At 41.8% G+C, this 23381-nt stretch overlaps 1 protein-coding gene and 1 long non-coding RNA gene across 3 annotated transcripts in view; one reads left to right on the forward strand and one right to left on the reverse strand.

Annotated features, from left to right (window-relative positions):
* Positions 1 to 15416: 15416 nt before the first annotated feature.
* On the reverse strand, positions 15417 to 23265 carry LOC142430864 (uncharacterized). 2 transcript variants are annotated; one of them, XR_012780666.1, is made up of 4 exons: positions 23148 to 23265; positions 21612 to 21789; positions 18554 to 18633; positions 15417 to 17633 (listed from the first exon to the last, which is right to left on the reverse strand). It is a non-coding gene; the product is annotated as an uncharacterized LOC142430864 (long non-coding RNA). The 2 variants fall into 2 exon arrangements; XR_012780667.1 differs by having other exon boundaries at positions 21612 to 21689; positions 23148 to 23223.
* Positions 22889 to 23381, forward strand: part of DENND4A (DENN domain containing 4A) — a 162441-nt gene continuing 161948 nt past the window's right edge. Inside the window, exon 1 of the mRNA XM_075535898.1 lies at positions 22889 to 23040. The gene's annotated coding sequence lies outside the window, so the exon portion shown is untranslated. The remainder of the gene's footprint in view (positions 23041 to 23381) is intronic.

Raw genomic sequence — 23381 nt, forward strand, 5'->3', positions numbered from 1 at the left:
GAAGGTGATAATTTGAAGCTACCACCAGTAGCTTCTCAGGAGAAAGAGGAAGCTTTCTGTTCCCATAAAGAGTTGTTTTGCTTTAAAAATAATTTAAATACAGAGTTTTGAAAAAAAATACCATTTGGGAGGGTACCCCTCAAACAGTGAAAGGGTATTACCTTGATGCATACCTTTTTAAAAAATTTAAACCACACACTATCCCTTGTTCCATTAATATGACCAACTTCGGGCTACATACAGGTTCTGCATGAGCACATTTAAGTACCCTGAAATTCCTATGGCCTCTACATTGTTATGATCTACTTGGTTACACTGTAAAGAAGGAAACAATAATTCTCTCTCTCTCTCTCTCTCTCTCTCTCTCTCTCTCTCTCTCTCTCTCTCTCTCTCTCTCTCTCTCCTGTGTTATACTATTCTGAGAAAGAACCGAAACACAAAAGATATCTTCGACTCCCAGCTTTTCCCATCTTTCATGATGTTCAAAGGATGGTGTGTTCATATAAGAGTTAGTCAATTTTTCTCTATTCCATAGCAGTAGTGAAGATGTGAGGCATCCTGGTGGCAAAGTGGGTTCCACACTGGGCTGGTAACCGCAAGCTGTTCGAAACCACCAGTAGCTTCTCAGGAGAAAGAGGAAGCTTTCTGTTCCCATAAAGAGTCTCAGAAACCCACAGGGCAATTCTACACTGTCCCAGTGGATCACGATGAGTCAGAATTGACTTGATGGCAGTGAGTTAGAACATAAGTTGTATGACCACTTTTAACTGGAATTAATGGTTACATACAGGTTGAGAAATGTTAGTAATCAAGCGACCTTGATCCTAGCCATGGAATCTGTAATTGCCTCATGTTGGACAATGAATAAGAAAGACAGAAGAATAATTGATATCATTGAGTTATGGCATTGTCAAAGAATACGGAATATCCACAGAATGCTAGAAAAGCAACCAGGTCTGTCTTGGAAGAAGTACAGTCAGAGTCTCCTTCGAAGTAAGAATGGTGAGACAATACTTCGGACATGTTATCAGAAGAGACTGGTCCCTGGAAAAGAACATCATGCTTGGTGAAGCAGAGAGGCCAATGGACATGGATTGATACAGTGACTGCAACAATGAGCCCAAACACGGCCCTGGTTGTGAGAATGGTGCAGGACCAAGCAGTATTTTACTCTTTTATACACAATGTTGCTATGAATCAGAACTGACTTCATAGCCCATAACAACAGGGACAGCAATGCAAGCAGATACATGAGAAACTCTTCAGGAAATTATAGCCTTGTTCATGGGATCACTGTGATGCAGAACTGACTTGATGGCCCCAACAACAGCAACAATGTAATAAAAGATACGAGAAACTCTTCAAGTGTTACAGCCTTGATGGTTAGTTAAGATACAGTTGGGGTTTTATTGGAGTGGAAAGGAGATGGTAAATGAAAATCAAAAGTTTCCTGCTGAGTATCCCCAATGCAGGACTAGGATTTAATAATTTCTAAATTGCTTCTAAAGACCCCTTCTAAAGGTGGTGCAGTGTTTAAGTGCTCAGCTATTAACCCAAAGGTCAGAAGTTTGAACGTAGCAGCTACTCCATGGGAGAGAGATGTGATCATTAGATTCTGTAAATATTATAATCTCAGAAACTCCACAAGATAGTTCTACTCTGTCCTATAAGGTCACTGTAAATAAGAACCAACTTGATATCAGCATGTTTGCTTATTGGTTTGTTTTTGGTAAATAGTTTCTAATTGTGAACAGGACAATACAATAAGTCCTTTCAAGAGCTACCTCGTGTCAGAGTCCTCTGCTCTAATTCCCATTCTGGGCATAAAAAGCCCTGTTCCCTCTAAAATTACTGCTTTTTAAAATTACTATATTTATTGTGGTAAAATGTGTATAGTAGAACATTCATTAGTTTAACAGGTGTTACATGTATAATTCAGTAACATTGCTTATGCCATAATCTTACACAATCATGACCCATCTTCTTTCCAAAGTTATCCCAGATAGATACTCAGGCCTCCTAAGCAATGATCCCTTTTCTCCCCCCCAATCCCACTTCTGAGAGCCACTATTAAGCTTTGATTTGGCTATTTATAGAAGTGTGATCAAATAATATTGGTCCTTTTGTGACTGACTTATTTTCACGGCTCACCCATGTTGTATCATAAAGCAAGACGTCATTGTGTGTCTGTACCATGTTGTGTTTATGGACTGATCTGTTGTTAGGTGTGTAGGTTGTTTCCACACTTTGGCAATTGCAGTGAAGCTTCAATGTGCTTTGGTCCTACTGATTTTTCTTTTATTTTTTTAAGGAACTTTACAGAAGTTCCTCAGAAGCATCTGCACTGTTCGGGGGGTGAGGGGGAGTGGGGGTGGGGAAGGGGAAATACCATCGTAACTTCCCATTTCCAAAAAATTTAACTAGCACTAAAAGAAAATCTATTAAGTGAGGCTTTCTGAATTTTGAAGTGTCTTTCCTCTTCTATCTCAGAAAGTCACAGTTCTTACTCTACATCTGTTTAGCATCTGGACAGTGCACACATTCAACCAGCAAATCTTTCTGAAACGTTGGACCCACTCTGGTTAGCAGCATAGACAGGTTCAGTTTTGTTGTTGTTAGTTTATGTATCTAGATGTTCCTCCTGTCTAGCCAATTTAGGGGTAGGTCCTGTTAACTGAATTTGAATTTCCCCATTCTGAGGACTTAGATGAGCAATATCCATTCTTCCCCAAATTACATCCCACAGCTTTTTCTTATAGGCTCTAACCTCCGGGTGTGATTGCTTCAATTTTTCTGTTGCCTTGGAAATCCCCACATAACTTCACATAGAATCTATTTTACATTATTGTAGCTTTTTATAAATCTTCGCTGTGCTCTCTAGATAAGAATACTAATTTGTACACATGAGCTTGACACAATGGATGGATGTATGGATTGCAATAAGAGTGATATGAGCCCCCAATAAAATGATTTTTAAAAGAATATTAAATTTATATTGACTAATTTTCTTTTTCCTTAAATATGTACAATAGTAGAAGTATTAAGAAGGCTTTTGCAATTAGCTTTTCTTTTTTCTTTTCCAAATAATTTTATTGGGGACTCGTACAACTTTTATGACAATCCATACATCCATCCACTGTGTCAAGCACATTTGTACATTTGTTGCCATCATCATTCTCAAAACATTTTTTCTACTTGAGCCCTTGGTATTGGCTCCTCATTTTTCTCCTCCTTCCCCACCCCCCTCCATCATGAACCCTTGATAATTTACAAATTGTTATTATTTTTCATGCTTACACTGTCTGATGTCTTCCTTCACCCACTTTTCTGTTCTCCATGCCCCAGGGAGGGAGTTATATGTAGATCATTGTGATCGGTTCCCCCTTTCTACCCCACCTTCCCCTTGCCCTCTGGGTATCATACTCTCATTATTGGTTCTGTGGGGTTTATCTGTCCTGAATTCTCTGTTTCCATTTCTTATCTGTACCAGTATACGTACATCCTCTGGTCTAGTTTTGTAAGGTAGAATTGGGATCATGGTAGTGAGCAGGGGAGGGGCGGGGGAGGGAAGCACTAAAGAACTAGAGGAAAGTTGTGTGTTTCATCCGTGCTATACTGCACCCTGACTGGCTCATCTCCTCCCGCAACCCTTCTGTAAGAGGATGTCCAATTGCCTACAGATGGACTTTGGGTCTCCACTCCGCACTCCCCCTCATTCACAATGATATGATTGCTTGTTCTTTGATGCCTGATAACTGATCCCATCAACACCTCGTGATTACACAGGCTGGTGTGCTTCTTCCATGTGGGCTTTGTTGCTTCTCAGCTAGATGGCCACTTGTTTATCTTCAAACTAGGGTATACAGTTTTCGGCTGCCGTGTGGCTATTTCACCAAGATATGAGTTTTATCAATGGTGTCCCACTTTACCAATGTTAAAATATGGTCCCTATGGGTCTGTGAGAGGTGCTGGTGAAGTGGGGCCAGCCATATGGTCCTCTGTGTGCATGGGCTGCTTTGAGTAGTGATATCATCGTCAAGGCCTGCTGAGCCAGGATGTGCTCCACTCTCTCTTCCTCCCCCTTCATTTGCTCCTGTGTGTTCTGATCAGACATGTCCCTCTCCCTGAGCTGTGGCTTCAGTGCTGTCCTCTGAAGTAAATTCTTCTGGGGGGAGGGGCGGCTGTCCAGATAGTTGGGATTGGGGCCGGCCCCTCTCTATTGGTTTCCTGCTTCATGCTGGTATGTTACATTCAAGTCTTGGCACACCGGGTTGAAGTCTGGTCCCTTTCCCTGTGGGGATATAAACAATGCCCTCCCCTCGGGTGCGTTAGGACCCTGTTCCCCGGGCTACCCATGCCTTCTCCCACCTTCTCCTTTGTAGTTGGCTGCCATATGTATCCCTGGATTTGGTCTGGCCCCGCCATAGTACCTGGACCTCACCCCAGGAATGTGTGTATAGTAGCTTTTCCCTGTGCCCCTTTTCTGCATTAGCTTTTATAGGCTTACATAGGCAAAACATTAGGCTGTTCACATGTTCTTTAGAGAAATAAAGCCAAATCTAAGTAAGTAAAACAAAAAAATCAAGTAAACAATTGTACATGGGATTTTCCAATGCCACAACCCACATTTTATCCTAATTAATAGTCTCAGAACTGGCTGCATTTTTATTCTGTTTCCTCTTTTTAGTCCTCTCCATAGATGTATCCCTTGGTTATGCTTTTGGATAACAACACTAACCTCTACTGAATTTCTTCATCCAACGTAACTTGCTCATTTCATTTGAATCCTCGCTGCTCCACGTGATGTAAAGGGCAGTATTCTGAAAATCTTGGAATGCAGTGAAAATGATATTTCTGCTTTCCTTGTTCACCGTTTATGATTTTAATCCATCACCACTAATATGCAGCTACTATTAAACCACAATAACTACCTCCATATCTAACTAAAAATATGGGGCTCGTTTGTGTGTTTGCGATATTCTCTTTCTAGCTTCACAGAGTACCATTTTAGAGCTGAGAAGGCAAATCAGGAAACATGATTTAGTAACAATTCAACCTTTGATACATTTTATTATATAAAATGTTATGAAAACTTACTGAACACTAATAGGGAAATGCAAATAAAAACTTCAACGTGATATCATCATACACCAATTACTTGTGGACAATTGGTCAACTCTGACTTATGGAAGTTGTCAAGGATGTCAGTTTACTTGGATCCACAATTAACAGTCAGAGAAGCAGTAGTCACACAACAAATGGTGTGCTGGACTAGATCAATTTACTGTAAAGACCTTGTTAAAGTGGTAAAAATCAAGGACGTTCATTTGAAGACCACGGTACACCTGACAGAAGCCATCATACTTTCAATTGCTTCATACGCATGCCAAAGCAGCACAATGAATAAGGAAGACCAAAAGAGAATGGACATATCTGAATCATGGCGTTAGTGAAGAATATTAAATATACCATGGGCTTCCAGAAGGACAAACAAATCTGTCATGGAAGAGTATATTCCGAATGTTCTTTAGAAAGAGATGGTGAAACTCCATCGTGTGTTCTGGGGGTATGTTATCCAGAAGGACCGGACCTGAAGGACATCATGCTTAGTAAAGTGAGAAGATCAACAAAAAAAGGAAGACTGCAGGGAGATTGATTGATAGCATGGCTGCAACAATGGGCTCAAATATTGTCGCGATCATGAGGGTGGTGTGGGACCTGGCAATATTTTGCTTTGTTGTGTACAGGGTCACCAGAAAAGACTTGACTGCCCCTAACAACAGTAGCAATCCTTAGGGAGACAGAACCTTCACAGAAATCTATTTTTCCCCCCATGGAGAGGGGATGATCATTCTTTCATAATAGTTTGTACACATTCCTAATATTCTAGTACACAAGACTTCAAGCTAGCTTTGTGAGCCATCAGAAGGAAGTATGTATTTCCTGATAATTAGGTAACATTCAATATTTATTCTTGCAAACTAGAAATCTAGTCCTTTAAAATACATTTTCTAATAGCGTCTGGGGTCTTAAAGCTTGAAGGTAAACAAACCGCCATCTATCTGAGAAGCAACAAAGCCCACATGGAAGAAGTACACCAGCCTGTGTGATCATGAGGTGTCAAAGGGATAAAGTATCAGGCATCAAAGAACAAAAAAAATCATATCAGTGGGTACCCACCTTCTCGATATTATCACTGAAGACAAATGTGTGCATAAGCAAATGTGGTGAAGAAAGCTGATGGAGCCGGCTATCAAAAGATATAGCATCTGTGGTCTTAAAGGCTTGAAGGTAAACTAGCAGCCATCTAGCTCAGAAGAAACAAAGCCCACATGGAAGAAGCACACCAGCCTGTGTGATCACGAGGTGTCGAAGGCATCAGGTAGCAGGCATCAAAAACAGAAAATCATATCATTGTAAATTAGGAGGAGTGCAGATTGGAGGCCCAAAGCCCAACTGTAAGTAACGGGACATCCCCTTACAGAAGGGTCATGGAGAGGAGATGAGCCAGTCAGGGTGCAGTGTAGCAACAATGAAATATACAACTTTCCTTTAATTTTTAAATGCTTCCTCCCCCACCCCCCACTATCATGATTTCAATTCTACCTTACAAATCTGGCTAGACCAGAGGATGTACCCTGGTATAATAAGAACCGGAAACACAGGGAATTCAGGACAGATGATCCCTTCAGGACCAGTGGTGAGAGTGGAGATACTGGAGGGTGGAAGAAAGGTGGGGTAGAAAGGGGGAATCAATTATAAGGATCTATATACAACCTTCTCCCTGGAGGATGAACAACAGAAAAGTGGGTGAAGGGAGGGAGACATCAGACAATGTAAGACATGACAATAGTAATAATTTATAAATTATCAAGGGTTCATGAGTGAGGGGTAGTGGAGGAGCAGATACCAAGGGCTTAAGTGGAGATCAAATGTTTTGAGAATGATGAGGGCAACAGATGTACAAATTTGCTGGACACAATGGATATATGCATTGATTGTGGTAAGAGTTGTATGAGCCTCCAATAAAATGATTTAAAAAAAATACATTTTCTAATCTTGCAGTGTTTTTTAGAGCACCTAGCAGAATGCACTGCAGATAATGCAAGGGGCTTTTTCCTATGAACTTAAAAAAATAGTTTTATTGATATAAAATTCACATGTCATACATGTCCATAGTTGTCACTTTTTAAAGTCAGTTTTTTTTTCTTCGAAAGTTAGTTTTAAGAAGAGTTGTATATACATCATCACAATCAGTTCTAGTGTTCCCTCCCCCTCCTACAGTCATTGTTCCCCAGTTCCCCTCCCCTCCTGACCCTCCATTCCAGTAAACCATTGCATCAGTTACTGTCTCCTGTGCTTCATAAACTTGGAAATCTAACAGAAACAATTATAAAAAATGAAACAAAACAGACAAAGAAGAAGAAATAATATAAAGATAAAAACAAAGAGTGAGACAGAAAAGACCACCCGCTATATTTTTAAGAGCCAGAGAAGAACAAGCAAGGATCTTTAAGCTTGGGGAAATTCAGGTTGAGTTAAGAGGGTGGTCAACTGACCAAGTATCATACCACAGTTCTGTCCACTATCATCAAGTGTACTGTCATCTCTGTCTGATAATAAAGCTGGTTGAGTCCCTTGCCTGTGACCAGACGGTTCTGCCAGGGGCTTAATCTGAGGCTCTGCAGATGGATTTTGGATTCCCACGGTCCTCCATGCCTTTTTATGAATTGAGTATTCGCAATTTAAGCTCTGATACTTTTCCTTTCATGGTATTTAGATTTTGTTATTGGCATCTTGGGATCACACAGACTGCCGGGTTTCTTCCACGTGGACTTGGTTGACACCTCACCTAGATGGCTGCTTGTTTGAATGCAAGCTTCCTATGAACTTTGTGAAGCCCCCTTGTAGATATGAAAAGTAAATGTACATAGAGCAAATAAGCAAATTATATACCTAGCTACATGGTATTTAAGAAAGCTTCACTTAAAAAAATACATTGTTTGTTTGAAGCCCCTTGGCACAGGGGTTACGAGGCCTGGGCTCTGGTCTAGTTCATTCATGTGATTTGGAAAAATTCACTTTATCTTTCTGCATGTTGGGATTTTAAAATGTGTCCTGCTGACTTGCTGGAGAGTTTGAACTACTGAATTTTCAGGACTGAATTGACAGTTGTGCAATAGAGAATGCAAAGAACTAGGGTATCTGGTGATGGGTAGTCTGGTTCTGGAGGGCCTATCTCCTTACTGCATCTGTGATGTCAGACAAATCACAGGCCACTATTTGAAAATGAAATGGTCTCCAGATGGTTCCTTCCTGCTCAAAAATTATACGTTCTGGGTCAGAGAAACATGAAATCAAACAATAAAAATGTCATTCATGCCGGCATGACCTGGGTCAAATGATAACTTTTAAATTCCTAATTGTCTGCTCCACCTCAATTGCCCTATACATCCCAAACCCCAAACCACTCCATCAAATCCATTACAGCTCATAGCAACCAAAAAAAAAAAAAAAAGAGTACAAAACTGCCCCATGGGGTCTGCAGTCTTTAAGGGAGCAGCCTACCATGTCTTTTACCTGCAGTGATGGGTGAATTCAAAATGCTGGCCTTTTGGGGCTAGCAGCATAGTACTTTGACCATTGCTCCACCAAGACTCTAAATTGCTCTATAACCCAATCCGTCTAGCCCTACCTTTATCCAATTGCCCTGCACATGACCAGAGATTTTCCTTTGCAACCGGCAACCATCTTTATTTTTTAATTAAAAAAAAAACTAGTTTTATTGGCATATAATTCATATATTACACAATGTAATCATTCAGTCATCTTGAGATAAGATGCGCAATCATCACCAGTCAATTTTGGGACATGTTAGTCTCATCTTTGTTAGCGCCTCATTTCCCCGGAAGCCTCCCGTGCCCTCTGCTGAATCCTCTCTGAAACCGTACAGGGATGGGAACAGCCTTGCTAGTAGAGGACACCGAACATTGATTGTGGGAGATGTAGTCAGGTTAAAATGTAACACCTTGTTTGATCTTCCTTTTGATCCATTTTATTTTATTTTTGTATATATATATTTTTAAACATTTTATTAGGGGCTCATACAACTCTTATCACAATCCATACATATACCTACATCAATGGTATAAAGCACATCTGTACATTCTTGGCCCTAAGCATTTTCAAAGCATTTGCTCTCCACTTAAGTCCTTTGCATTGAGTCCTTTTCCCCCTCCCTCCATGCTCCCCCCTCCCTTAGGTGCCCTTGATAATTTATAAATTATTGTTTTGTCATATCTTGCCCTATCCAGCATCTTCCTTCACCCCCTTTTCTGTTGTCCGTCCCCCAGGGAGGAGGTCACATGTAGATCCTTGTAATCAGTTCCCCCTTTCCAGCCCACTTACCCTCTACCCTCCCAGCATCGCCCCTCACACCCCTGGTCCTGAAGGTATCATCCACCCTGGATTCCCTGCGCCTCCAGCTCCTATCTGCACCAGTGTACAACCTCTGCTCTATCCAGACTTGCAAGGTAGAATTCGGATCATGGCAGTTGGAGGGAGGAAGCATCCAGGATCCGGGGAAAGCTGTGTTCTTCATTGGTGCTACATCGCACCCTGACTGACCCATCTCCTCCCCTAGACCCCTCTGTGAGGGGGTCTCCAGTGGCCGACAAATGGGCTTTGGGTCTCCACTCTGCACTTCCCCCTTCATTCATTTTAAAGTAGTTTTGATTTTTATTATTTCTTCCACTCTCTTTTCTTTTTTTAAGTCATTTTATTGGGCTCATACAACTCTTATCACAATCCGTACATACCTCAATTTTGTAAAGCACACTTATACATGCATGGCCCTCATCATTCTCAACATTTGTTTTCCGCTTGGGTTCCTGGAATCAGCTCCTCGTTTTCCTTTTACCCCCTCCCTCTCCCTCCCTCCCTGTTTTATTGCCTGTATTATTTCCACTCTTGGTCCTAGCCTTTAGGTAAACCATTTGTTTCATGCAACCGCCAGGAGAGCTTGAAACGGGAGACCGAGTGTCCTTTCTCATTCTGCAACCCACTGCTTCCCCATGCCCTTTCAGCGTGGAGCTAGGTCACTGTGCGCACTTTCACCCTAACATCAGAGACTACCATGCGCTACTTTCCAGAGGGCAGCGCACAACTGGGCCTGAATTTAAACCCTCTAGTACCTTCTCTAAATGCCTTCCGCCCATGTCTGCTCCAAACGTTTACATAAAACATAGACTAATATCAACTTAATGAACCGTGCTTCCCTTTTAGCTCAGTCTCAATGGAGAGACTTGTGCCGGCAGTCTGAAGTGTTCAGAGTCTGTCACCACCATACTGGAGAAGGGCTGAGGAGAAAGGACCTAGGTCCTACATGCCCTGCTCTCAGCGTAGAGTCTAGTCAAGTTTCTAAGCAGAACATTGACTTTTTCAGGGCTCCCAACCGGTTCCTTTTGGTAGGACTCTTGCTGACAAGTTGTCATTTTGACCCACAGACACTGAATCAGAATCTGTAGTTGGACAAGATCCCCACGTCGTTCTTAAAGATTTTTAAAAAACATTTTATTAGGGACTCATACAACTCTTATCACAATCCATACATACATCAATTGTGTAAAGCACATCAGCACATTCTTTGTCCTCATCATAATCACCTGGGGACCTTGTTCCACTGTAGATTGTGATTCAGTATCTCTGGTGGAAATGCAAGCAAACTATCAGCAGGGATCTAGACGGAAACTGGTCAAAGCCCTGGAATTTTTTCCACTGAGAAGTGAAAGAAAGGGGAGAAGGAAATTGGCAACTTCAAAATATGTCTGAAGCAACTCATAGAGGCATATGTATTTTACTGATTTTATTTAAGGTTTACACAACAGTTGACAATTTCTACACAAATAGTTCAGTGTCATTGGTAACATCCTTCACAACACATGCGTTTTCTAATTATATCCATTCTGATTCGGTTTCCATTAAGCTCGTTTCCGGCCCCCTTCCCTTTGCGTCTGCTTTTGAAAAGCAATTGTTGACCATTTGGTCTCAGGGAGATGATTTTTTTAAAGGAGCACCGTATTCACAGGTAATATTCTTCCTTTCGTCAAGCTGTTACTTTGCTAAAAGATGACCTCAGGAGTTTAAGGTTTAATGCCAGTAGTAGTAACTGGTATGGTTAACATTTAAACATATTTTCTTTCAGGATTTCTTTTTTTCCTGACTAACTACATGCTAAATGTGTTTAATTTTTTTTAATTGGGAATATAGTTTTGTTAATCTGATGTTTCAGTTATTCCTAAGGTATTATTATATAGTCTTCAGGTATATTATTTTAATAATTATCATTCCTGGCTTCCTCCTTAGTAGTAACTGGAAATGCATTTGGACTCCAGAAATAAGATTTTATTTCTTAATATCGAGTTCAAACCCCCTTTCTTTTAAAAATGTTCTCACTCTGTCTTGTGGTTCCTCTTGCCTCCATGTTGCTTCATAAGAATAAACTCTTGCAATTTGCTTTCCTGAGACCTACCTCCGTGCTAGCTGACACCAGTTTAAGCGTTTACTGTGTTCAGGAAGATGAGCCATCTGGAAACATTTTCTATCACTGTTTCTATATGACCTCACTACTTGTTAGTGTCATAATTTTGTTGTTTTCTATAATAAGTATTTAGTAAGTATATACTTTGATCTAGGCTCTGGGGAGGATTTTTCAAAAAGTATAAAAGGTTAAGATATTAGCATCACCTTTAAACTGCTTATGTGTTAGCTAATTGAGAGATAAGTTTATCAATAAAAAGGATACTATAAAAATAAAGTGTTATAAATGCTATATAAGTACAATAGAAGCACAAAATGAAACAATGGATGCTACTTATGTAGAGCTTACAATATGCCAGGTACTCTGGTGTATTAGTGGGATGCTAACTACAAGGTATGCAGTTCACATCCACCAGCATCTCTGTGGGGAAAAGATGAAGCTTTCTGTTCTTGTAAACACTGATAGTTTCAGAAACTCATAGGGGCAGTTCTAACCTGTCCCATTGGATCACTATGAGTCAGAACAGTTCGATTTTTTTTTTAGTTACAATATTCCTGGTACTATACTACTTAATATACAAGTGGGAAAAAGTATTGCTACTGGGGTTCCAGTTCATACTTGCACTAATTTATTCCACATACCAGCATGCTTAAATGTGTCTCTGTGATCAAGGGATGGCTGCAAGACACAGGTTTCCAGTAACACACTTGCCTCAGAGCTGCTAGGGGGGCCTCAAAACAAAGGTTCAATGTGGAACTCTCGAGATTATGACCCTGAGTCACCCTCAGATCTGAAGCTGAGCACACCCCATATTAGAATAAGCAACCATTTGAGATAAAATAGCCAAGGACACAGGTCAGAGGGTTAGGAAAGAGGGATGAATGGAAACAGGAAACATAGGAAGGGAGCAGGAGAAGTGATGGTGCAATGAGAGGATGGTAGTGGATGACTTGAAACAAAATGTGTATGAATTGTCAACCTTCAACTAATTGACAGTATTAACACACACAAGCACACGGTCTAATCAAAACAGTGGCTTCTATGGAGATCCGTTGGGTCAAATAAATTGGAGGCATAGAGGTCAGCTCAGTCAGATTTTCTTGAAGGACACAAGACAACAGGTGTGGGGTTTGTTACGAGGAAGTCTTAAGGAAATGGAAACTACATTGGTGAGAAAAAAAGCAAAGAAATTCCCTGTGCCAAGAAAATTTTTTCCCCATCCTGACAATGCCCTTGCTTATTCTTATAGGGTCAGAGGAGCTGGCCTATGAGGATTCTGTTTAGAAACCTTGCCCCACGAACCCATCTTTGCCTGCCAAACTTCTTTTTGCTCAAAGGACATATGTGTTAGTCTGGGTATTTTAGAGAAACAAATCCACAGAAACTCATGTAGAAGAGAGAGTTTTATATAAAGGGTAAGTGCGCCTCAAGAAAACATCCCAACCCAGTGCTGCCCAAGCCCACAGTCCAACATGAACCCATGAACCCATATGTCTGACACCAATTCACAAAGTCCTCCTCCATCTCACAAAACTGACTCAATGATGCTGACTGTAGGAGGAAAGCCCAGTCAGTGAATGTAAACATCTCAGCACTCACAGGGGTCTGTCTCCACACGGCTGCTCCAGCACCCAGGACTGCATCAGGGTAGGTGCATGTGGCTTCTCCTTGGGGATGTCTTGCAGGAAGTGAGCCTTGTCAGATGAAGCAGGGAACTGCCTAAGGCAGCTGCACTCTGGTCCGACCATCACAAAGTAAGAGACCTGAGAACTAGAAAGGCAAGGCTCACTGAGCCATTTATCCCTCTGCCCTTCAATTAACCCCACCTGTGTTTATCGGCCAGGTTGGCACAATAAACTAACTACCTCAACATATCAGAGGAAAATGATTTAAGTCCCTGAAGGATGCCAAAACTGTCACATTTTGATGTGGTGGAAATTGTAGAGTAAAATTCAAGTTCACTGCCACTCAGTTGATTCTGATTCATAGCAACCTTACAAGGGAGGGTGGAACTACTCCTGTGGGTTTCTGAGACAATAACTATTTCTGAGAGGAGAAAGTCTTATTTTTCTCCGGCTGAGAGGTTGATGTTGAACTGACTTGTGGGTAGCAGTCCAGCATATAAGCCACTACACCCGTGTGAGTTGGAAACAGTCTAGAAGTGTATAGACCTAGATAGGAAGAATATGTTGAGAAACAATAGCTTCACATTTTGATGTTTCTGTTTGATAAAGGTTTTTGTGGCTCTGTAGCAACACTTTGTAACTTATTCTCATAATATATCTTGGGACAATTTAAAGCCTGTTATTGTTCCATTGTACAGATTACCAACTGATTTAGGGAAGTTAAAAGTCGGCCTGTGGTCACATAGATAGAGGATTTAGATTTACTGGAACTCTAAAATCTGTGTGCAAAAACATATCCAAAGCAAAGCCCACTGCCACTGAGTTAATTCTGACTCATAAAGATCTTATAGGACAGAGTAGAGCTGTTCCTTCATCTTTCTAAAAGGGCAAATCTTCATGGAAACAGACTGCCGCATCTTCCTCCCTCAGACAGACGGGTGGATTCCAACTCCTGGTCCTTAGGTTAACAGCCCATGTTGTAAACTGCCATGGGACCAGAGCTCCTTGTAGAAAGTGAGAGAAGAATCCATTTTACTTGAGGCGAAAGCAGGAGGGTGGTTGGTGGTGCAAAAGATAAAAAGGATTGTGGAAAAGATAAGCAAAATGTGAGTGCGGAACAACAAACCCACAGCTTTATGTTAGAGGGGTAGGGCTATCAAGGTTAAAGGGGAAAAACCTTGGAAGGTAAAGTTGTGAGAGTGATTTGGGAGGCATTACAATCACTTGTTTCATATGGTTTGGCTAAGAATGAGGACAGTGAAAGTAAAGATTGGAGACGTTGGCAGGCTCCAACTGGAGGGCTGTATATTCCATTTCAGGTATGAAATAGGAAATTACCCAAGGTCTTAAAGTGGGAGTAACAGGGGCACATTTATTTCTTAGATCAATTTGCTAACACAAGGATAGGTGTATCGAAGATGGAAAGACAGAAGATAAAATCCAATTGCATGCGTGCTGCAAAATTTCAGGTTAACAAAAAAAGACGTGCATTTGAATCAGGGCAATGGCAATGGGGCCAGAGAGGCAATGTGGAGGAGGTCTTACCAACTGTCCGTGACAATTGTTTAGTACCAGGGAGGTGGGGGTAGAGAGGAATTGATGATGACTTTGGCTTTTGTGAGTTGGTGTATGGTGCTTACTTCTCAAGGAATTAGAGGATAGGGGAGAAATCGGTCTGGAATAAAGACAATGATTTCATCTTTGAAAACATTGAATTTTAGGTGTACTTCTGATATCTAGAAGATGTCTGGACATGTGTCCATTTCATATTCTGAGGCATGATATAGAATCCAGAGTGTTTTTTAAAAGAGTCTATTCTTCTCCATTGCAGGTGTTTCCCCTGTGCTGGCAGAGTTCCTTAAGCTTGAACCATAAAAAGGGTGTCCCTGATATCTAACCTTGCAGGATGCATGCCTGGACTCATCAATTTTTTTAAAAAGGAAAACTGATGTCATTTGAGTTGTGTAGCTTTATGTTTCCCAAATATTTTAGCTGTGACAACAATGTTGAATGCATGAGAAAAGCTGACTCATATTTCCGACCAGTCAGTGCAGATATCTATCTATCCAAATTATTTAAACCTTTGCCCACTCCCAAAGAGAGTCAAAGTATTGGGACAACTCATGGGCAACTCTTCCACTTGTTGAAAACGATTCTAGGACTTCTTCTAAAAGCCCAAAGTTAAAAATCAAACAAACCACAGAATGTCCAGACACTCGGAGGACTAGTTCAAATGGTGTTTTGTCCCGTCTATCCTCCACGATGACTGTATCCCACTAGAACAGAACTTATCACCGTCTGACTTTCGCTACATTTACATGTCTTGGAGTATTGATGTGCACCTACCCATCTTGGTTTTCCTTTAGTGTACAGCACGCTACTGTGCTTTGTGTATAAGTGCCAATTGAAGTGAATTTATTAAAATACTGTCTTAGCATTTAAAGAATGTTGGAGTCGTACCTGACTAAGGACACTGACCGTTAAAAAGATACATTATATAAAAAATAGCTTTCATTTTCAAATAATTTAAAAAGTAGAAATCAAATTTAGGAAGAATTAGTGAAAGAAGTTTAATGATTAACTTGACATTTCTTATTCTTGTTAAGTTGTTCATATAATTTCTTTCAAAATTTATATTTGTCTAAATATAATTTGATTAACTTGATAATACTTTTCATAAATTTGTTTGTACCATTAAACATCACTCTCAATACTGCTTCACAATAAATAGAATTGGCAATCTGTGTTCTGCTTTGGAAAACACCCAAAGATATTCTAAAGGATATAAGATGTTATCTACAAGGAAGCTGTGGCAGATAGACAGGATTGTTTTATAGAAGGCTCCAGGTTTTCATTTAAAGACGTGGGAAATTTCTGGTACAGCAATTAAGGTGCACAGGTTTAACAGGTGAAGAGGATTAGACGGTACAATAGCTTGAGGTGCCAGTACTTCAAACTGTTGCTGGTTTCATAGTTTGCAGTCTCGGCTCATTCAAACCACAGTTTTTTCCAAACATCTTAGACGAAATAGCCAAATAGAGCTCCAGGTGTGAAAGATGACATTATCTCAGAAGTGGCATGGGGCCGAAACTTACAGTCGACACTTTTCCAGCCAGCCTGTGCCTTCATTGCTAGGACTCTCTGGCCCAAATCACATTTAGGCCTTAAGCTTGTTGAAACTGGGACAACAGTGACATTTGAATGGGATGTTGAAATGACTAATGAGATGACTTTCCCATAGACACAGTCAATGACTGCTTATTGTTTTTTTCTTTTTTAAAAGGTCATTTTATTGGGGACTCTTACAGCTCTTATAACATGCCATACATCAGTTGTATCAAGCACATTTGTACATGGGTTGCCATTATCATTTTCTAAACATTTACTTTCTATTTGAGCTCTTGGTATCGGCTCCTCTTTTTCCCCTCCCCCTCCTTGTGACCCCTTGATAAATTATAAATTATTGTTGTTTTCATATCTTACACTGAACAGTCTCCCTTCACCCACTTCTCTGTTGTTCATCCCCTGGGCCGGGGTATGTGTCCATCATTGCAGTGGCTTCCCTCTTCCTCTCCCCGAACCCCCCGCCAGCTTCCTGATTTCACTACTCCCATTTCTGTTCCTGAGGGGTTTATCTGACCTGGATTCCGTGTGTCATGAGCTCTGATCTGTACCAGTGTACATGCTCTAGTCTAGCCAGAACTGAAAGACAGGACTGGGGTCATGATAGTGGGGTGGTGAGGAAGCCTCAAAGAACCAGAGAAATATTGTGTGTATCATTGGTGCTATACTGCACCCTGGTTGACTCATCCCTTCCTAGTGATCCTTCTATATGTGGAAGCTTATTGTTTTCTGAACTTCAATACTGTTCTTTAAAGAGCAATTTTCTTTGACTAAATCAACAGCAAACACCTCAAACTTTTTCAACTTTTGAAACATTTTTAGAATTCCATCCTGTAAGCTAATGCTTACAGCTATGGGCCTATAATATTTTAATTGGTACTTGGCAATGGAGTTGGGATTATTTCTATATTTGTCGCCAATTAAGAGTCCTTTTTTTTTTAATGGTTAGCCAAATGTTTGACATACCAAGCTAGTCTTGGCTGGATAGTTCTGACCATTAAAATGAGTGAAGAGTTAAATCTATGTCCCATCAAAGCAATGGGGGAGTGGAAAGAGTGGGAGATTTCTCTCTGGGCTTTACATATACATTTTCCAGTTTCTTACGATAATCAATGTATGAGGTACTCAAACCTGCTGGAGACTGTGAGGAGAATTAAGAACAGGGCGACGCAACAAACGATCTTGAACTAACTACAAGCATTTCGTTCTTGTTGTGTTTTGTTTTGTTCCTTCTCAGTGGTTTGTTGTTGTTTTGTTGTATATTGTTGCTTGGTTTTGCTGTCTTGTTTTTGTGCATGTTATTATCTCCGCATGTCTGTCTAAAGAAGATAGGCTGGATGAACAATCTGTAGGAGAAAACAATGGGACCGTCAGTTTCAGGGGAACATGGGATAGTGGGAGGTGGTGTTAACAAATCCAGGGACAAGGGAACAACAAGCAATCCAAATTGGTGGTGAGGTGGGTGTGGAAGGCCTGGTAGGGCATGATCAAGGGTAATGTAACCATGAGGAATCGCTGAAACCTAGGTAGGAACTGAGCATGATAGTGGGACAGGAGGAAAGTCAAGGGAAAGAGCTGGGAGGCAAAGGGCATTTATAGAGGTCTAAATAAAGGCATGTACATATACAAATATATTTATATATGAGGATGGGGAAATAGATCTATGTGCCTATATTTATAGGTTTAGTATTAAGGTAGCAGAAGGACATTGGGCCTCCACTCAAGTACTCCCTCAATGCAAGAATACTTTCTTCTATTAAATTGGCATTCTATGATGCTCACCTTCCCAACACAACTGCTGAAGACAAAGTAGGTGAATAAGCAATATGGTGAAGAAAGCTGATGGTGGTCAGCTATCAAAAGATATAGCTCTGGGGTCTTAAAAGCTTGAGGGTAAACAAGCGGCCATCTAGCTCAGAAGCAAGAAAGCCCACATGGAAGAACACACTAGCCTGTATGATCACGAGGTGCTAAAGGGATCAGTTATCAGGTATCATCAGAACAAGAAATCATACAATTGGGAGCACAACTCCATGATACAATCGCTGAAGACAAATGGGTACATAATCAAATGTGGCGAAGAAAGCTGATGGTGTCTGGCTATCAAAAGGTATAGCATCCGGGGTCTTAAAGGCTTGAAAGTGAACAAGCGGTCATCTAGCTCAGAAGCAACAAAGCCCACATGGAAGAAGCACACACCAGCCTGTGCGATCACGAGGTGTTGAAGGGATCAGGTATAAGGCATCATCAGTAAAAAAAATCTTACCATAGTGAATGAGGTGGGAGTACAGAGTGGAGACCCAAAGCCCATTTGTCGGCCACTGGAGATCCCTTTGCAGAGGTTATCTAGGGGAGGAGATGAGTCAGTTAGCAACGATGAAAAATAAAACTTTCCTCTAGTTCCTAAATGCTTTTCCCCTCCCCCACTATCATGATCCAAATTCTACCTTGCAAGTCTGGCTAGACCAGAGGATGTACACTGGTGCAAATAGGAGCTAGAAGCACAGGGAATCCAGGGCGGTTGATAACTTCAGGACCAAGGGTGTGAGGGGCGGTACTGGGAGAGTAGAGGGAGAGTGGGTTGGAAAGAGGGAACCAATTACATGGATCTACATGTGACCTCCTCCCTAGGGGGATGGACAACAGAAAAGTGGGTGAAGGGAGACGTCAGACAGGGCAAGATATGACAAAATAATAATTTATCAATTATCAAGGGCTCCTGAGGGAGTGGGGAGCAGGGAAGGAGGGGAAATAAAGGACTCGATGCAAAGGGTTTAAGTGGAGAGCAAATGCTTTGAAAATGATTAGGGCAAAGAATGTACAGATGTGCTTTATACAATTGATGTATGTATATGTATGGATTGTGATAAGAGTTATATGAGCCCCCAATAAAATGATTTAAAAAACACAACAGGGCGCCGTTTTGTTCTGTTGTACATAAAGGTTGCTATGAGTCAACAGTGAGCTAACCCACAACTATGTATCTGTCTAATATCTTTGAAGTGTGTAAAGTGCAAAGTGTGGTATATCCATACCTCCATTAGGCCATCACCACCATAAAGATAATGAACATACCCATGATTCCCTCGAAGGTTCTTTGTGCCTCCTGTACTAGAACCCTTCCTGGCAACCAATGGGTACGAAAGCACTGTAGATTACATTGCAACATGGAGGAAGGTTCCAGCCAGGTAATGAGATTGAGTTTTTGTTAAATTGAGTCAATAATTCACTATCTAGGATTTTTTTAAAATATGGACTCCAACTGTTTTCACATAAAAAACTTGATCTTTAGAATTTAAGGAAGGCTAGATTATTTGAAATGTGACCCCCCCCAAACGTGTCTTTTATAACTCCTTCACAGGTGAATGACTTTACTTTTATTTATTTTTAATCATTTTATTGGGGGCTCATACAACTCTTATCACAATCCATACATACATCAATTGTGTAAAGCACATCTGTACATTCATTGCCCTCATCATTCTCAAAACATTTGCTCTCCACTTAAGCCCTTTGCATCAGGTCCTCATTTTTCCCCTCCCTCCTTGCTCCCCACTCCCTCAGGAGCCCTTGATAATTTATAAATTATTATTTTGTCATATCTCGTTCTGCCCGACATCTCCCTTACCCACTTTTCTGTTGTCCGTCCCCCAGGGAGGAGGACACATGTAGATCCTTGTAATCGGTTCCTCCTTTCCAATCTACCCTCCCTCTACCCTTCCAGTATCACCACTCTCACCACTGGTCCTGAAGGGATTATCTGCCCTGGATTCCCTGCGTTTCCAGTTCCTATATATACGAGTGTACATCCTCTGGTCTAGCCAGATTTGTAAAGTAGTGGAGGAGGAGGAAGCATTTAGGAACTACAGAAAAATTGTATTTTTCATCATTGCTACATGGCACCCTGACTGGCTCATCTCCTCCCCAAGACTTTCTGTAAAGGGATCTCCAGTGGCCTACAAATGGGCTTTGGGTCTCCACTCCACACTGTCCCCCTCATTCACAATGATAAGATTTTTTGTTCTGATGATGCCTGATATCTGATCCCTTCAACACCTTGTGATTGCACAGGCTGGTGTGCTTCTTCCATGTGGGCTTTGTTGCTTCTGAGCTAGATGGCCGCTTGTTTACCTTAAAGCCTTTAAGACCCCAGACTCTATACCTTTTGACAGCCAGACACCATCAGGTTTCTTCATCACATTTGCTTATTCACCCGCTTTGTCTTCAGTGGTTGTGTCGGGAAGGTGAGTATCATAGAATGCCAATTTAATAGAAGAAAGTACTCTTGCATTGAGGGAGTACTTGAGTGGAGGCCCAATGTCCTTCTGCTACCTTAATACTAAACCTATAAATATATGCACATAACCCTATTTCCCCATTCTCATATATAAATATATTTGCATATGTACATGCCTTTATTTAGACCTCTATAAATGCCCTTTACCTCCTAGCTTTTTCCTCTATTTCCTTTGATTTTCCTCCTGTCCCACTATCATGCTCAGTCTTCATTTGGGTTTCATTAATTCCTCTTGGTTACATTACCCTTGATCACGCCATACCAGGCCTCCTACACCCTCCTCACCACCAATTTGGATCACTTATCCCTGGGTTTGTTACCACTATCTTTCCCCCCACCTCCCGTCTCTCATGTGCCCCTGGGACTGTCGGTCCTGTTGTATTCTCCTCCAGATTGTTCATCCTGCCTATTTTATTTAGACAGGCCTGCAGAGATAGTAACATGCACAAAACAAGACAGAGCAAAACCAAGCAACAATATACAACAAAACAACAATAACCCAATGACAAAAAACAAAACAAAACACAACAAGAACGAAAAGCTTGTAGTTAGTTTGAGGACTGTTTGTTGGCCTTTAGGAGTATTTTCTAATCTAGTTGAATGATTTTAAAAATTCAATTTGCCCAGAGCTGGAATTACTTATTTTTAAAAGAAAATGAGTAACATTCAGGATTGGAGGAAGGCTCAGTAACAACTTTTAATATGCTGATAACACACTTGGTTTGTTGAAAGCCAAGAGGACTTGAAACAATAATTGATAAAAATCAAAGACCATAGTTCACTATGTATTATACCTCAACATAAAGAAAACGATATTCTCCCAACTGGACTAATAAATAGCATCCTGATGAACATAGAAAAGATGGAAGTTGTCAAGGATTTCACTTTCCTTGGATCTGGAATCCACAGCTATGGGAGCAATAGTCAAAAAATCCACGGTGTCCACGGTGTACGTATCACATCAGGAGATTTTTCTTTAAAGTTTAAAATGCAAATACATTACTTTGAAAACTAAGGAGTATCTTACCCATGTCCTGGTATGGCCAACTGCCTCAAGTACAGCAAAAGCTGGGGAGCGAACAAGGAAGACTGAAGAATCCGTACCCTGGAATCATGGTGTTTGATCAAGAGTATGGAATATACCATGGATTGAGTGCCCAGAAAACCAACAAATCTGTGCTGTAAGAAGCGTGGCCAGAATGCTCCTTTGAAGCGAAAACAACAAGACTTTAGCTCATCTCTTTTGGACATGTTATCAGGAGAGATTGGTCCCAGGAAAAAGACATTATGTTATCCAACCAATTTTAATAAGTGTTTTAGAGGCTCAACCCCAGATTTTATTTTTAACATTAGATCTAGTTCTTTGGTTCATCCATTGGCTGAAATAAAAATATCGATTTCACATTGCAAAAATCAGTTCCCAACTCTCTTGTTCCAACAGTTACTTCCAACTTAAAACTCTGCATTACAACGCTTTGACAACTTTTCAGGTGATGGAGTAAATGTTTATCTCTATAAAATCCGATTTTTATGTCTTCCAAAGTCCCGCATGACTGGGTCCTCACCTGCCCAGTCTCATGCCAGTCTTGTTCATGCACAATGGCCTACGTGTAGCCGCAAGGAACACAACATGCTCTTTCCTACCACAGGTCTTGCAAAACCTTTGCTTTGCTGTAAACAATTCCTTCAGGCCTTCCTCGCAGGGCTGGCCCTCTCTCATCCCGGAGATGGCCATCTCCTGACCACACTAAGCCATTCTGTTACTGACTGGCCCGGAATTTGTTCCTAAGTTTTAAAGTACGCTTTCCCTTAATTATTTGTCTACGACCCCTCTTCTCCCACGGGGCAGCGGTATGCATGTAGCTCTCTTTGTCTCCCATCACTGTGTCCCTTCCTGGTTCTCAATGCAAGTCTGATGAAATTAATGAATACAACGGCCAGAGTGGAGGGAAGAAATGGAGCTTTAAACCAGGTGATTAAGAAGGGTGGACAAGTATTCTGGGAAAGACGGGAACGTTAATTTGACGCCTTATCCTTCCCTTGTTTGTCCGTGAAGCCATTCCTAACGTTTCTCGGGTACCTGGGGCATCGTGCTAAGCACCGCACTCACAGCAACCTTGTAGGAATAAGGAACCAGGACGCTCACTTTTCGAAGGCAACCTGCCAAGAGCCATTAGTGGCGGAGGCACAGTTGGGGTAAGCTCGGCCGTGTCCAATTACTCCCATAGAATCCACATCCTCTCAGTCAACGATAGATGCTTCAGCAGCGTACATTCCAGAAAATATCCCCAGAACTCCCCGATTTACTCGACCTTCTGTTTAGGGACCGAAATCTGCGGCTGCAAAACCCTAAGGGGGTTTCCTGAGGGATCGGAGCGCCTGGAAGCACCGACGCGCCGACCGCGGGCTGGGCGGCCTGCGACCCCCGAGAGTGCCGCCGAGGAAGAAAGAAACAGGTCAGCTGGCAAGCGCCTCGGGGTGGTGAAGGGGGAAGGGAAGATAAGCGTCACCCAGGGATCCCCCACCAGAGGCGGCCGCGCAGCGCATTTTCTCTGCTACCTACGTGTGCGCGTCACCGGCCAGCCGGGCTCAAGCCCGCCTCCCCTGACGGTCTGTTGACAGGTCGGCGCTAGGACCCTGCGAACGCGCGCCGGGCCCCCTCCAGCGCCCTCGGACCAAGCCGGCCTCGCGATTGGCGCGCGCCCGGCGCGATCCCCGCCCCTGGCCTCTGCGTCACTGCCAAGATGGCGCGGACTGCGGCCCGCGGCGGCGGCGGCGGCGGCGGCGGCGGCGGGCG

Source organism: Tenrec ecaudatus, chromosome 17 (assembly GCF_050624435.1).
Source record: "Tenrec ecaudatus isolate mTenEca1 chromosome 17, mTenEca1.hap1, whole genome shotgun sequence".
NCBI classification, from domain to species: domain Eukaryota; kingdom Metazoa; phylum Chordata; class Mammalia; order Afrosoricida; family Tenrecidae; genus Tenrec; species Tenrec ecaudatus.